Source organism: Pelodiscus sinensis, chromosome 2, assembly GCF_052426305.1.
Source record: "Pelodiscus sinensis isolate ZL-2025 chromosome 2, ASM5242630v1, whole genome shotgun sequence".
In the NCBI taxonomy this organism is placed as follows: Eukaryota; Metazoa; Chordata; order Testudines; family Trionychidae; genus Pelodiscus; species Pelodiscus sinensis.
Genome location: NC_143053.1, coordinates 141,429,826 through 141,444,794, shown reverse-complemented (window position 1 = coordinate 141,444,794; position 14,969 = coordinate 141,429,826).

The window sequence follows — 14,969 nt, the reverse complement described above, 5'->3', positions numbered from 1 at the left end:
GGATGAGAGGCAGAGACCCAATAATAAAAATTAGTATTTCAGAAAACTGAAGCCACCTGAATATACTTGTTGAGTCACATCTTCAGCAACATTTTGTTTTCTCTGGCAGATTCTCTGGAGATCTCTTCTGGAGATTCTCTGAATAAGGAAATCTATAGACCTCATAAAGCCAGCATTGCAAGGGAGCAGGCTGTTCTAAAATGTGCTGAGGACAGAATAGTCCCTAGGATCATGAAACTATCTTTCTTCCACAGGTATGTGCCATTTTCAAAATTAAGGCGAGTGAAACCAAACAACAAAGAACTACGTAAGAGATGGTATTATTTATTATTAATTATTATTATTATTTTAATATCCTTCAAATTTAGAATTAATCATTTAGACAAAAGATTCTCATGGAACCTTGAAAAAGAAAAGAAAGTGACTTATATGTGGGGAGAAATGTCTCTGTAAATTAACAGAATCAGAAATACCTCCATTAATGTTGCTGCAGATCCACCAAGTAGTGTGCATGGAATTAATTCAAACCCAGAAATTACCATTAATTCTCATAGCTGAGAGAACCCCATTCACTTCAGTCAACTGCATTCCCCTTTCATTTTGTGAAAAGAAAATACATGCTTCTGAATACAAAAGAACACAGGACAGATCTGGGGTGTGAATCCCTCAGCTGGAATCTGCTATAAAAATGCCAATGATGTAACAAATCAACACCACCTCATTTGAGGAGGGAATAGATGGTTTCCCACAATAGGCATATAAATCTGTTATATGCTGTTATTTGATGTGAAGACCAGGACTTTAATAGGCTCAAAAAGGAACTAGATAAATTCATGAAGGTTAAATCCATCAATACTTGTTAGCTATGATGGTGTCCCTAGCCTCTGTTTAGCTGGGGCTGGAAATGGATGACAGGTGAGGGATCATTTGATGATTACCTGTTCTGTTCACTCCCTCTGGGGCATCTGGCATCAGCCACTGTCAGAGGACAGGATACTGGGCTAGATGGACCTTTGGTCTGACCCAGTGTGACTGTTCTTATGTTCCGTACAATTTCCTCATCTTTTTAAATATCAGGGCATCCCTTTCTATGACCCTCTTATATTCATTGTTATTGTGGGCTCATTATCATTCAGTAGTGCTCCTGCACTGAACAGGATATGAACTGATGCATGCATCAATGAACTGAGATAAAACCAGTTTTGCTGGTTTTTCTGTTTTTCTGTTTTTAGTATCACATTATTTTGAATAACTCAAATTACAATATTTTTATTCAGACATTATATTTGAGTTGAGGTTTGATAAGCCTTCCTGTTAAAGATAACTGAGTAAGAGGAGGGGTCCAGGTATCACCTAGTGACAACTCAAGCACATTAGAAGTGTTTCAAAAGGAGACAGAAGAGAAGGTTAGAATGGGGGCATTTAAAACAAAGTTATGTGAATATAATTCTTGTAAGATGTACTGGACTGAGGACTCTGGAGAATGAAGAACATGATTCTGCACAGCTTGCCCCTTCTGTAGCCATTTGAAACTGTGTAAAGTGAATGCAAAACTCTATTGAATGAGAACAGTTGTATTTTACATCCAGTTTGAAGCCCAGGTAGAAACTCACTTTACAAGGGGAGAGGCATTCAAGATCAGATCTGAAGTCTTTATTCCTATTCTTCTATCGAATGCAGTACAGGCAGTCCCCGGGTTACATGGAGCCGACTTACATCGGATCCCTACTTACAAACGGAGTGAGGCAACCCCGCACTAGCTGCTTCCTCCCAGCAGACCAGGGAGACGCGAAGCTAGCGCCCCCCCCCCCCCAGCAGACCAGGGAGACGCGGAGCGGCTTTTCTCAGCAGACACCTCAGCTTGAGAATAAAGGACTGAGGGAAGTGAGGTGTGGGAGAATAAAACTGAGCTCTGGAGAAATGTTTGGCTAGAGTTTCCCCTACAATATGTACCAGTTCCGACTTGCATACAAATTCAACTTAAGAACAAACCTACAGTCCCTATCTTGTACGTAACCCGGGGACTGCCTGTACAAGCTTTCCTATAAAACGTGACTAAATCATGACCAAGAGGGACCAGCAATGGAGATATCACTCCTTGGACTGCTTGTAAGACTTACAACTAAGGGGGTAGATGGAATTTTTTTCATTTTCTGCAGTCCAGGTTGCTCTTCTTTCTTTGGGTAGTTTTGTTACGTGGCTGTTCCTGCCAGGATGTGTCCTCCAACAAGCAATGGGAGGGGACTGGCAGTAATATTATGTATCACAGTATTATACTCCCCTTTTTCATGCACCTCAGGTCACCACTGTTCTGAACCACAGGCCACAGGTTGGTCTTTTCAGAAAAGCATTCCAGGAACGCTCAGAGCTATGGTTTGTGACACCCTGACTCCAGAGATGTTAATAACTGGCACCAGTCAGTCTCAGAAAGAGAACCTAGCCATTTCTTAGTGCATAAACATTTAGTACAGTCATATATATTTGGAAACAGAATTTGAAATACTTCTGAATAACTTCTTATGTGAGCAGGATCTGAATGAACTCTTCTCTGAAAATCTAATGATACATTGAGGGGAAAAGACCTTAGGAGCTGACTGTATTTTGCATAGAGATATCTACTGTACCTAAATGTTCAGCATAATGGAGCTGCTTTACTCAATCAATCATTTTTGGCTGGTTTTGGTTTACAAATCATGTTGCTATTTGAATGCATGGGATTTGAAATGTAGAGCATGCACATCAAAATGATCAAAAGCATGAGTGCCAATATGTCTCTCCTCTTAGGAGAGCTGGACCTCCACAGTCTTCTTTGCAGAGAGGGTCTGTTCCCCTGCCCCTAGGAAACTTGTACTGCGCAAACTCAGGTGGTGAAAGTGGAGGCAAATGAGCAGTGGTTTTGTGAATCCTAATGGGGCCTCATTCTGGAATGTAGGCACCTAAAATAGCAGTAAAGTGCTTATATACTTTTGTTAATCTGGCACCTGAAGTGGAACCCACAACAGGCACAATGACAGCTCAGGCAATGGAGATTAAGGACAAGTTGACCTCCGCTGAAGTCTTTTGATTCACATGTAACTGACCAAAAACATTTTGATTCTCTCAGTGGAAAATATAAAAGTGGCTTCCAAATGACACCTGATAGGGAGACAGTGGAGAAGTAGCTCCAGGGCCAGCAAAATGAAAATAGCTTTCCTGAAATGTGGCACCAGAACTGGTCAAAATACTCCAGATGAGGCCCAATCAGAGCAGAGTTGTGAAGAAAAATTAGGTTATTTCTTATGTCTTGCTTACAACAATCCTGCTAATACATTCCAGAATTGTTAGCTTTTTAGCAACAGTACTACATTGTTTACTCATATTTAACTTGAGATCCACTATGACTCCCATATCCTATTCCTCTGCACTCTTTCCTAAGTAGTCATTTCCCATTGGCTGCATCTAGACTGGCAAGTTTTTCCGCAAAAGCAGCTGCTTTTGAGGAAAAACTTGCCAGCTGTCTACACTGGCTGCTTGAATTTCCGCAAGAACACTGACTTCCTACTGTCTGAAATCAGTGCTTCTTGCGGAAATACTATGCTGCTCCCGTTTGGGCAAAAGTCCTTTTGCACAAAGCTTTTGCGCAAAAGGGCCAGTGTAGACTGCTCAGATTTGTTTTGCGCAAAAGAGTCCCGATTGCGAAAATGGCAATCGGGGCTTTTTTGTGGAAAAGCGCATCTAGATTGGCACGGACGCTTTTCTGCAATAAGTGCTTTTGCGGAAAAGTATCTGTGCCAATCTAGACGCTCTTTTCCGCAAATGCTTTTAACGGAAAACTTTTCCGTTAAAAGCATTTGCAGAAAATCATGCCAGTCTAGACATAGCCATTTTGTATATGTGCATCTGAGTGTTCCTTCCTGAGTGGAGTACTTTGGATGTATCCTTATTGATTTTCATCCTCCAGACCATTTTTGCAGTTTGTCCATAACATTTATAATTTTAATCGTACTCCCAAAAGCACTTGCAACTCCTCCCAATTTAGTGTCACCCACAAACTCTATGAGCATACTCTCTGTGCCATTATCTAAATCATTGACGAAGATATTGAACAGATACAGAACTGATTTCTGCGGGACTCACTCCCCCTCCCCCTCCGCCCAATTGATATGCCAGCTTGATTGTGAGACACTAACAACTCCTCTCTGGGAATAGCTTTCCAATGAGGTATTTACCCAGCCATCCAAATTGTATTCCCCTCATTTATTTATGAGAAGGTCATCCACAAGTCTTACTAAAATCAAGATATATGACATCTACTGTTTTCCCCCCATGCAGGTGGCTTGTTACACTGTCAAAGAAAGTTATTAGGTTGGTTCCACAGGATTTGTTCTTGACAAATCCATGCTGTTAATTATCACATTATCATCTTTTAGGTGTTCGTAAACTTATGGCTTAATTATTCATTCCATTATCTTTCTGGGTACTAAAGTTAAACTGAGTGGTCTGTAATTCCTCAGGTTGTCTTTATTTCCCTTTTTATAGATTGGACTATATTCACCCAATTCTAGCCCTCCAAAATCTCTCCGGGTATGTCTACACTACCCCGCTAGTTCAACTAGCGGGGTAGTGTAGACATACCCTCCCACCTTAGTCTCTAAAGGTGTGTCTACACAGTACTGTAACTTGAAATAAGATATGCAATTTGAGCTATGCAAATTGCTCATCTTATTTTTATGCTATTTAGAAATAGCTTATAAAACGCTGTTCTGAAATGTCCCTTACTCCTCGTAGAATGAGGTTTACAGGGACGTCAGAATAGCAAGCCCAAAATAACGGACTTGCTGTGAAGATGCGGGATAGCTATTTTGGGATACTCTGGTATCCCGAAATAGTGTTGCTGTGTGGACGTACTCCAAGTTGCCACAGGACTCCATGTTGGTTTTGTAGATACAGAGTAACACAGCTACCCCTCTGAGAATTTTCAAACTACTTATTAATGGCTTAGATATCTCTTTAGCCAGCTCTTTGATTATTCTAGGATGTCTTTCATCAGGCTCTCGGTGATCTGAAGACATCTAACATGTCTAAACATTCCACCAAGCCTGTTCCAGCAACTTTAAGGGCTGTTAAAGTCTATTTCCGTAATCCTGATTTTCTCGAGGAGTAATGCTAAATTTGACCTTGCATGGTCAACTTTAGGGTAGTGCAAATTCAGCTCTGTGAAAGCTGAAATTCTTGGCCTCCAGGAGGTGTACCACAGGGCCCTGCTGCGATGGCTCTAGCCAGGACTTTCCACTCTGCTGCTCTCCAGCTACAAATGAAAAGCCCCAGGAAAATCTGAATTTTATTTCCAGTGGGGCCAGTGTGATGAGCAGACCTCAGCACAGGCAGCACACCTGAGCAGCACACATGACCATGAATGCCTAGGTCACTGCATGAGCCCTGCCTGGCCCTGTCTTGCCTTGTCTCCACACCCAGATCCCTTCTTCCTCTCAGGCTCAAGTCCCAGCCTGCCCCCTACCATGCCTGCCACCAAGCCAACCAAGTTCAGCTGATCCCCTAAGATCTCTGAGGGGTACCTGCTGCATAATGGGTGCTTAAAAGTATAACTCTGTGGTCTTGTACATAATACATCCCTATTGTCTTTGGAAAGACTTTCCTTTCATTGTAACAGATTTGATTTTACACTCAATGTATCTTCTGTAAATCTGCCCTTCACTTTCACTGCAGCAGGTGTAGCAGCAAACATGGTGCACACTGCCCTGGCTTCATCAGCTGTCTGTCTAGCACAAATCTGAAGGTGGAAACATACTAGAGATGAGCTATTCAAAGAGCAAATGCAATCCAGCCACTTGGACAGGGAGCAATTAAGTGAGTGGAGAAATATGCTGTTACAGGAAATGAGACTGGAGTGTGAAGACAGGAGAGAGTACTGGGAACTGGAAGCAAAGAACTAGGAGAGTGCCTTGATGGTCATGGCAGATCTAATGACCTTCATGTCAGCTTTCCAGGACAGCCACGTGCACAGACACCCTCTCCAGTCCTTGGTAGTATGTTGCCATCACCTAAATGCAAACCCCCCTTTGATAACCCAGGAATACACACTTGGGAATTTCTTCCTGCGGGGTACTCCCAAATTCTTTAAGGCTTGAAAACAAATGGCAATTTCTTAATAGCTGACCTTCATTCTCAGGCATGTGCACACAGAACCTCCTGCCTTCTAGCACACAGGAATCAGATCACAGTCTTAAAAATGTGTGTGTGGGGGGGGGGGGAGGTTATTAATAAAATAGAAATATATATGTGGTAAAGCATACTTAGTTGCTAGATGTTACAGAACGACTAAAAAGGGGGGATTAAAAGCACAGAGAATTGCTTCCCTGGGATTCAGTTTAAAGGTTACAGTGTGTGGAGAGGGAGTGGTACATAAATCAGCACAGAAGAGTTCAACCAAAATCAGAATTAAAGAAAATAACCTGATCATATCTAACTAACCATTCCCTGCTCACTTGCATATCTGTTATTCCAAAGTTTAGTCCTTTTCTTAAATATGGATATTGCTGGAAAATCCATGCCTTGTCCCAGGTTAACTCATCTCTCCCAGGTCATGCTCTGCTCACACAAAAGCCTGAAACAGGCAGAACCTGTTTCAATTCAAATCTCATGTTTTTTTCCTATTGACACTTCTAGATCCCTGACAACACTTCCTGGAGATTCTCAGGGAACCACTTGTCTCTGGGTTTAAACCTTTTACAGGAAAATTAGCTAACTGAATGTCTGGGATATGTAGGAAAGGTTAGTACCTCTCCCTTTCTTCAAAATACCACTTCAAACTATGTCAAATTGTTGCTCACAGTGGAGACTTTTGACTTTAAAAAACCGGGTGCTAAGAAATCGACCTTAATACATTCAACCTTCTCTCATAGTGCAGACAAGGCCTAAGTAATTTTTACCTTTTTTTTTTTATTTTATAATAGATCATATGCACAGTAGGGGCCAAATTCAGTCTTTGTTGTCTAGCACTGCTGGTAAAAATTTAATGGTTTATACTAGTCTACAAGGGTATGTCTACACTACCCCCCTAGTTCGAACTAGGGGGGTAGTGTAGACATACCCCAAGGGATTAATGGTTTTTCTTTTCCTGTACTAAATCTCCTTTACCCATAGCAGGGCACTTCATTTTTGTCCTGTGAACTTTGCTTAAGCCAGGATGCCCTTGCTTTTAGAAAAAGAGCTAATTACATTAATCATATAAATAGTTATTATTCCTAATATGAAATAAATTAAAAAGAATAATAGATTTATCATAAGAAGACTGAGAAGATGCTTCTGAGTCTTGTTTTATCTTTGAATAAATAATCAATACATTCATACATTAATTAAATGTTGTATTTTTTCCTATGCTTGCTTTATAGTGGAGTTAATTTTGTCAATAAACAACAAATGCTTTTGTACACCAACACAAATGCACAAACAAATTTGGAATGCAGTCTGAAAATACTGTTTGAAGAGGCTCATTTCAAGGGATAACATAGTATTCAATGAGACCGTGCTGAAAAACTTACATATTTTTACAAATAACTTTAATAATAATAATAGAGTCAAGTGCTCAAAATGCAACAGGCGACCACTATTTAAAATGTAAAAAAGTAAGTCAATCATTTTGCATCTTTACATTTAGCATTGTGCTGATCCTGAATTTAATTGAATAAAGAAAGCTGCCTATTGTATACAAGTTACCACTCTCCAAAACTGGATAAATTAAATTTGCAGACGCAAAGCAGATCCCTTAGACAGCCTCACAAAGGAAATTGTTTTTCTCCAAACTATTAAATGCTGGCTGTAAGCTAGAAAGCATCTTTTATTTGTGAGTCATGATCATACAATTAGGATATTCACCAATTCAATTCGTACACAGGTGCTTTTAATGCAATTAAGGCTGATTTGTCTATTCATTTATTCCACTGAAAAATGTGTCTCTTTCAGAAGTTCTGATAAAGGCAACTCAGCTACTGAGGAATGTCTCTATAATGAACAGTGCCTACTTTAGCAATAGGGGCAATTTTACAAATAATGCTGTATGGAAAAACCTTCAAGGATGGATACCTTGATAACCAAATTCCCTTAACTCTTTTAAGCTATCTAACTGATTAAGACAAAACTGTCTGGCTCACATCTGTCTGGAGAAGAGGAGGGTGAGTTTCTGTGAACATTTTATGGCTCTGCATTTCCTATTTATGAGCTAGTTTTGTTTCATGCTTTAACACAAATGACTTTGAAAGATAATATAAGTTACTAGATTAACTGTTGCAGTGTGGTTGTGGAAGCATGCCTCTCTGCAGGTTTCTTCAAGCAGGGAATAAATCATGTTTTCATTGTCAGAGCCATGGTGACATTAGCACTGAAGTTGAATGTTATAAAAAATTATTTACTTTCAAGTTATATAAGCAGGTTTTTGCTTTTTCTGTCAAATGTTTTTTTCCTCCCTTTTTTTTTCATTGTTTAAAAGACGTTTCAGAATAGACCATTGTATCTGCAACAATTTCCCCATTCAAAGGCCTTGAAGGAAAACATGGAACTTGATGGGGAAGTGTCAGTAGATTCCTCAGCGCTCCCCCCCTCCCCCCCATTCAAAAACTGAATGTATATGGAACAGCTACAAAGTGCACTAAAAAAACCATAAGTGGGGCAGCTGGCCACCACAGAAGAAAGATTTGCAGTGAGGGAGGGGCTGCAAGCCACTGGGATGCATGTCTCCACTCAGACGCAAAAGGGACCCCAGATGAGAGATGTTGAGCAATAAGGAGGATCCTCAAGTACCATAGAAGTAAAATAATTGTTCTCTTTCTTCCAGTGTTGGGTACAAGTCTTGTCACCCCTTTCAGTCAAGTTTACACAGAACATGTGAGGGAAGCAACCAGTCTTCCCTCATAACCTGTAGCTCATTGTTAAGGTATTCTGCCAGAGGGGGGAGATCCATGGTTCACATCTTCCATTCTCCTGCTGTTGAGAAGGGATTTAATCAGGGATTTACTATCCCTCAGGAAGTGGCCTAACCCTTCATCTATGGTTCAATCTGATGGAAGCTCCCTCCATCTTGCCTGATTAAATAATTACTTTAATTGAATAATTAAATACTAAATGGGCCAGTGTAGGGTCTAAACTGACTCTATAGATTAGTTGTGGCAAGTTTCCAATCCTTTCCCTCTCCTCTAATAGAACAAGAGGCATTGAAACATGGTTTCCCATGCTTCAGGCAAGAGTCCTCACCACTTGGCTACAAGTTATTACCCATCTTTTCCTGCTCCTGCATTGCCTGGATCAAGGCATACTCCTGACTCATTCCTGCAAGAAATGCCAAAGACACTAAGCCATCTGATTCTTGACAGTATGTTCCTATTCAAGGATTGTTAAGCAGAATCTTAATTTGGGTACTTATCTGCAAAACAGGGGCGAGGCTTAGTACACAGCCCAGATATCAGCATCTTCCATAAAACAGATTAGGCAACTCTCCAACTTGTGTGCTGGCTCTGTGGATCACACTCTAAACTAGTGGTTTTCAACCAGGTATACACGTACCCTTGAGGGTATGCAGAGGTCTTCTTGGGATACATTATCTTATCTAAATATTTGCCTAGTTTTATAACAGACTACATAAAAGTATGAGCAAAGTCACTGCAGACTAAAATTTCATATAGTTCATGACTGGTTTATACTGACTAGTTCCACTGAACTGTAAGTACAATATTTATATTCCAATTGATTTCTTTTATTATTTCATGGTAAATGAGACCGTAAACAATTTTTCAGTAATAGTGCACTTTGACACTTTTGTATTTCTGTGTCTGATTTTGAAAGCAAGTAGTTTTTAAGTAAGATGAAACTTGGGTAACACAAAATAAATAAGACTCCTGAAAAGAGTACAGTAATCTGGAAAGGTTGAGAGCCACTTGCCTAAGGTAACTATCTGTTCCCATTCATTTTGTAGGGAGCCTAGATACCAAATGTGGTTTTGGGGATCACAGTATTGTTCCTGTGTGGTTTTTTTTCCGCCTGATTCTCAGATCTGCAAAGCTTAAATCCTTTTGTGAATCCCACTCTAAGCTCCTGCCAATCCATGTGCAAATCGCCTATTAGTTTAGGTTTGTGGAATCCATGAAAATCAAAATAAGCTGGTTTTGCACAGAACTGCTTCACGATAGTGGCCAGTAATTAAAACTAATTTTGCTACTTTTAAAATATTCCCAGGAGCCTTAGGTTGTTACTCTGTGAGAGGGGAGGAGGAAAAGCCTCCCTCTGAGTGACTCATTTATGTACCGCCATTCCAAGGGCTGCTTTGACCCCATTGTCAGGCAGTGAGGGGCAGCTGCCCCATCACAATGTGTTACTGTGGATCAGGGATTATGTGCAATTTTGGAGGGGAGAACGGCCACTGCTCTCTCAGGGTATGTCTACACTACCCTCCTAATTCGAACTAGGAGGGTAATGTAGGCATACTGCACTTGCAAATGAAGCCCGGGATTTGAATTTCCCGGGCTTCATTTGCATGAAGCCGGCCGGCGCCACTTTTAAATGCCGGCAATTCGAACCCCGTGCCATGTGGCTACACGCGGCACGGAGTAGCTAGTTCGGATTAGGCTTCCTAATCTGAACTAGCTGTACTCCTTGTGGAATGTGTTGCGTGTAGCCGCGCGGCACGGGGTTTGAAATAGCCGGGATTTTAAAATGGCGGCGCCTGACTTATGCAAATGAAGCCTGGGAAATTCAAATCCCGGGCTTCATTTGCAAGTGCGGTATGCCTACATTACCCCGCTAGTTCGAACTGGCAGGGTAGTGTAGACATACCCTCAGAAACTAAAGATAGTGAGGCGCGATTAAGCTAAAGCACCACGGTTGTAAATATCTCTAGAGAGGTACCACCCCTTGGCGAGGATTGAAGATTTTGATTCAAAATGGCTCTTCCAGAGACCAGCTAGGGTTACCAATGTTCTAATTCTACAAAACCTAACTTCCCTGCCCTGCCCCCTGCCTCACTCCTTCTCCAACCCCCACCCCCGCCACTCACTCCATCCTCCCTTCCTCCATCACTTGCTGGCTCTCCCCCGACTCACTTTCACCATAATGGGGCAGGTGGTTAGGGTGTGAAGGCACAAGGGGGCCAGGGATGAGAGGGTTGGTGTGGGGGAGGGTGTCCGAGGTGGGGAAGGGAGTTGAGGTGGGGACTCTGGGAAGGAGTTTGGGTACAGGAGGGGACTCTGGGCTGGTGCAGGGGATTGAAGTGTGGAGGCAGCTGGTGGTGCAGAGACCCAGCGGCTCTTACCCTGGATCCCAGAAAATGGCAGCCAGCTTCCTGCAGCTGCTAATCACAGGGAGGTTCTGTCTCACATCTGCTGGTACCACTCCCACAACTCCCAGTTGCCACGTTCCTGGCCAATGGGAGCTGTGCAGGTGATGCCTGCAGGCACAAGGGCAGCATGTGGATGAAGCCTCCTAGGGGCTGTAGGATGCTGGCGGCCACTTTGGAAGCCACACAAAGCCAACACAGATAGGGAGGCTGCCTTAAGTCCTGGGTTCTCATTGTGCCTCTTACTTTTAACAACTAGGCCAGTAGTGCCCACTGAACCCACCAGGATCCCTTTTTGACTGGCTGTTTGAGTTGAAAAATGGACATCTGGCAACTCAGACTAGAAGAAGAACACGGGGGTTGCCTTAGAAAGGCTTTGCTTAAACAGATATAGAGACTTCTTTCTGCCCAGCCAAAGGACAGGATAGATTTGGGTTTCTCACAGTCCAAGAGAGGTAATGGCTGGGAGTCTGAAACCTTAAGCAGGTGCCCTTGAAAAGGGCTAGGGAAAAGTGTCAAAGAGAATAGAGCTAGACTGTCCTCAGTGGTGGCAAATGATAGAACAAGGAGCAATGGTCTCAAGTTGCAGTGAGAGAGGTCTAGGTTGGAGATGAGGAAAAACTATTTCACTAGGAAGGAGGCGAAACACTGGAATGGGTTATATAGAGAGATGGTGGAATCTCCATCTTTATACATTTTTTGTCTGGGATGATTTAGTTGGGGATGATCCTGCTTTGAGCAGGCATTGAACTAGATCAGTGTTTCTCAAAGTGGTCCACGGCCCACTCTGAGATTGCTGCTACCAGGCCAAGGTAATCTTCTTTTCCTGGGGAAGCCTGCATGCTGTACTCCATCTCCTGTCCCACCCCGGAGGAATGATTTAAATAAAGCGTGTACATTTTCATTTTCATTTCCAAAACACAAAAATTACTTGAGTTGACTCAAGCAATGCTGGGTAAATCTAGTGATTTTTATCAATGAGAAAGCTAAGATTCAGTAGGCTTGCACAGAATCATAAAAGCATAAAGTATAGAATTAGATCAACTTTATGAAACAGAGGGCCAGATCAATGAGTTTGAAGTCAAAAGATAGGTCAGAATAATCAGATCAATATTTTGCTGCTGTAAGATCAAATATGTACATGTTGCTGACTTTTCTGTCCAGTAAAAAAAATGGTTTTGTGAACTTCGGTCCTTGTAAGATGTAAGTAAAGAAAACTAGGATTTTTTTTTTTTTTTTTTGCGAGCCAAAAGCAATAATAGAAAATTTTATAGACACAAAGAGCACATCTCTGTTTTGTTGCAGCTTACTAGCTATTTAATTTTAGAGCCCTTTGCTTATAGTTTTCCACTTTCAGAGACAATAAACCGAATAGACTCCTATTTATCTTATAACAGAAACTCACTGGCCTATGAAAGTGTGTCAATTTTGTGTGAGACTCAAATAATACACTTGAAGAGAAAGGAAAATTAGCTATAGGTCTAGAAACTGAATCCGTGTGCTATCTACCACATATTCTGAGAGTAACATAAAAGAGGAACAAAAACATTTCTTTCCTCTGTCATACAATTGTGTTTCAGTGTTCTAACCCCTCTGCAAACTAACTGAATATGTGGATGAGTGGGTACTTTTCTTTTAGAGCTTTTCTTAAATGTCTGGTACTGACACAGAAAAGTGACTATGGTCCAGCTCTTCATAGGTATTTAGGGTCCTAACTTGTATTGAATTCTGAAGATCTGGACCCATATAACTGCTGTAATCAAGTAATTTTTTTCCAGGAGCATTATATTCACATCTTAGCTGAAAGCCATGGATGATTATTATTATTATTGCAGTGTAGAAAGTGCTAATGCAGGTTTTCTAGCCCTGCCTCACTAATGTTACTGCTCTCCAGGGGAAGAGGATGAATAATTTTTTGTTTTATCTTAGGATCCATGGCCCATGAAATTCTTGCCTTTCAAGCCTATTGGAAAGGGTAATAATTGTGGTGGAGAGTTTGACATAGTCATCTGTGCTCTAATGGGAAACCAGCTCTTTTTGTGCAGGTAGCTTACAATGAGTGTTGTTTAGCCCCAAACTGTGTTAACTTTCCAATGCAAGGGACAGATTTCACAAGTAAAGTCTTCAGTATTGTTAACCCTAAGCATTCCAAATGCATGAATAAGTCCTGAGATTCGTTTAAAAATCTCATCATGTTTAAACTAACGAAGTTTGGCCTGTTTTATTATTTTTCTATAGTCACAGCCTTTAGTGTTCATATTTTTAAGCTTTTCTCTACAGCCATGAGGAAACCTCTGTTTTGTTTTAAATTATTCAAAGAGCCGTGGCTTTAAAAAAAACCAAAACTATCATGAGACAAAAAAAGGCAAGATTTGGCAACTTTTTGAGTCAGTTAGCATAGCTAGGTTAGTTTGGAACTGCTGGTGAGCTAGTTTCATCTGTCTCTCCTCCCTTTCATTCACTCACAGTAGCTGATGGAATAAGAGGTCTTTATTAAAACCTCATTTTATTGTCCTCCTGACAAAAGGCAACTGATTAATATTTGCTCTGTTTTTCAATACTGAAGGCATTTTTCCTTTCAGACTTTCAGTGGCTGTGTGAAAGTTGGCTTGGGAACTGAGAGAATCAAATTCATGCACGAGCATCTTAGAGAAAATATATAATATTCGTACTAATGATCTGATTTAACTATGCAACTTTAGTGAAAGAACTTAAACTTTTACATAGGAACAGCCATGTAGAGTCTGACCAGGGGTCCTTCTACCCCATTATCCTGTTTTCTAATGGTGGCCAGTGCCAGAAGATTCAGAGGGAATAAACAGACCAGGGCATTGAGTGATCCATCACTTGTCATCCGGTCCCATTAAGCTTAGGGATTCCCAGAGCATGGAGATTGCATTCCTGAACATCTTGACTAATGGTTTCTGGCCAATGAGAACTGTGGAGCTGATACTGAGGGTGGGGAGAGCACATGAAGCTTCCTTGATTGCCCTTGGACCTATGTGCCACAGGGACATGCCATCTGCTGTTGATTCTCAGAGATTAATAACATAAAGATAGTTTAATGCCCATCCATATTGGCTCCTTTTCATTTCAATTCAATGTGTGGAGACTTTTGTTAAACATGTGTTTTTACCCAAGAATAATTATCTTAAAATGTATGTTCATGGAAAACTGGAACCTGAGTTCCTGCTCTTTGTCTGGGGAATACATACAAGTGAAACATTGTCTTGTAGCCGTTCTGAAAACAGACCACACAAGTCTAATTAAACCTGGGTGTCTAAGACTGAGTTTTCCTGGAGACAGATGATCCACTGCATTATTTCTCTCACATATTGGTATCCACGATCGGGCTTTTGCAGAGGCTGGTAGAAAGAATATAAATTTCACCCATTTCTGGGGTGAGGTTTTCTTTTGTTGTTCAGCCAGCCTTGGCCCCTATATTTGTTGGCTGATAATACCACAAATTAAACAAAGTGAAGGGGGACCCAGGACTCAACCTGAATGAACAAAATAGAGTGAAGTGGTAACCCCTTACTTAGATGTCAGAGAATTTCTTAATAGATTCCCCAGTCATTACTACTGCAAGGTAAAATAAACACAAATTAAGATAGTATACATATCAGTGCAAATTCATATAACTTGTCTC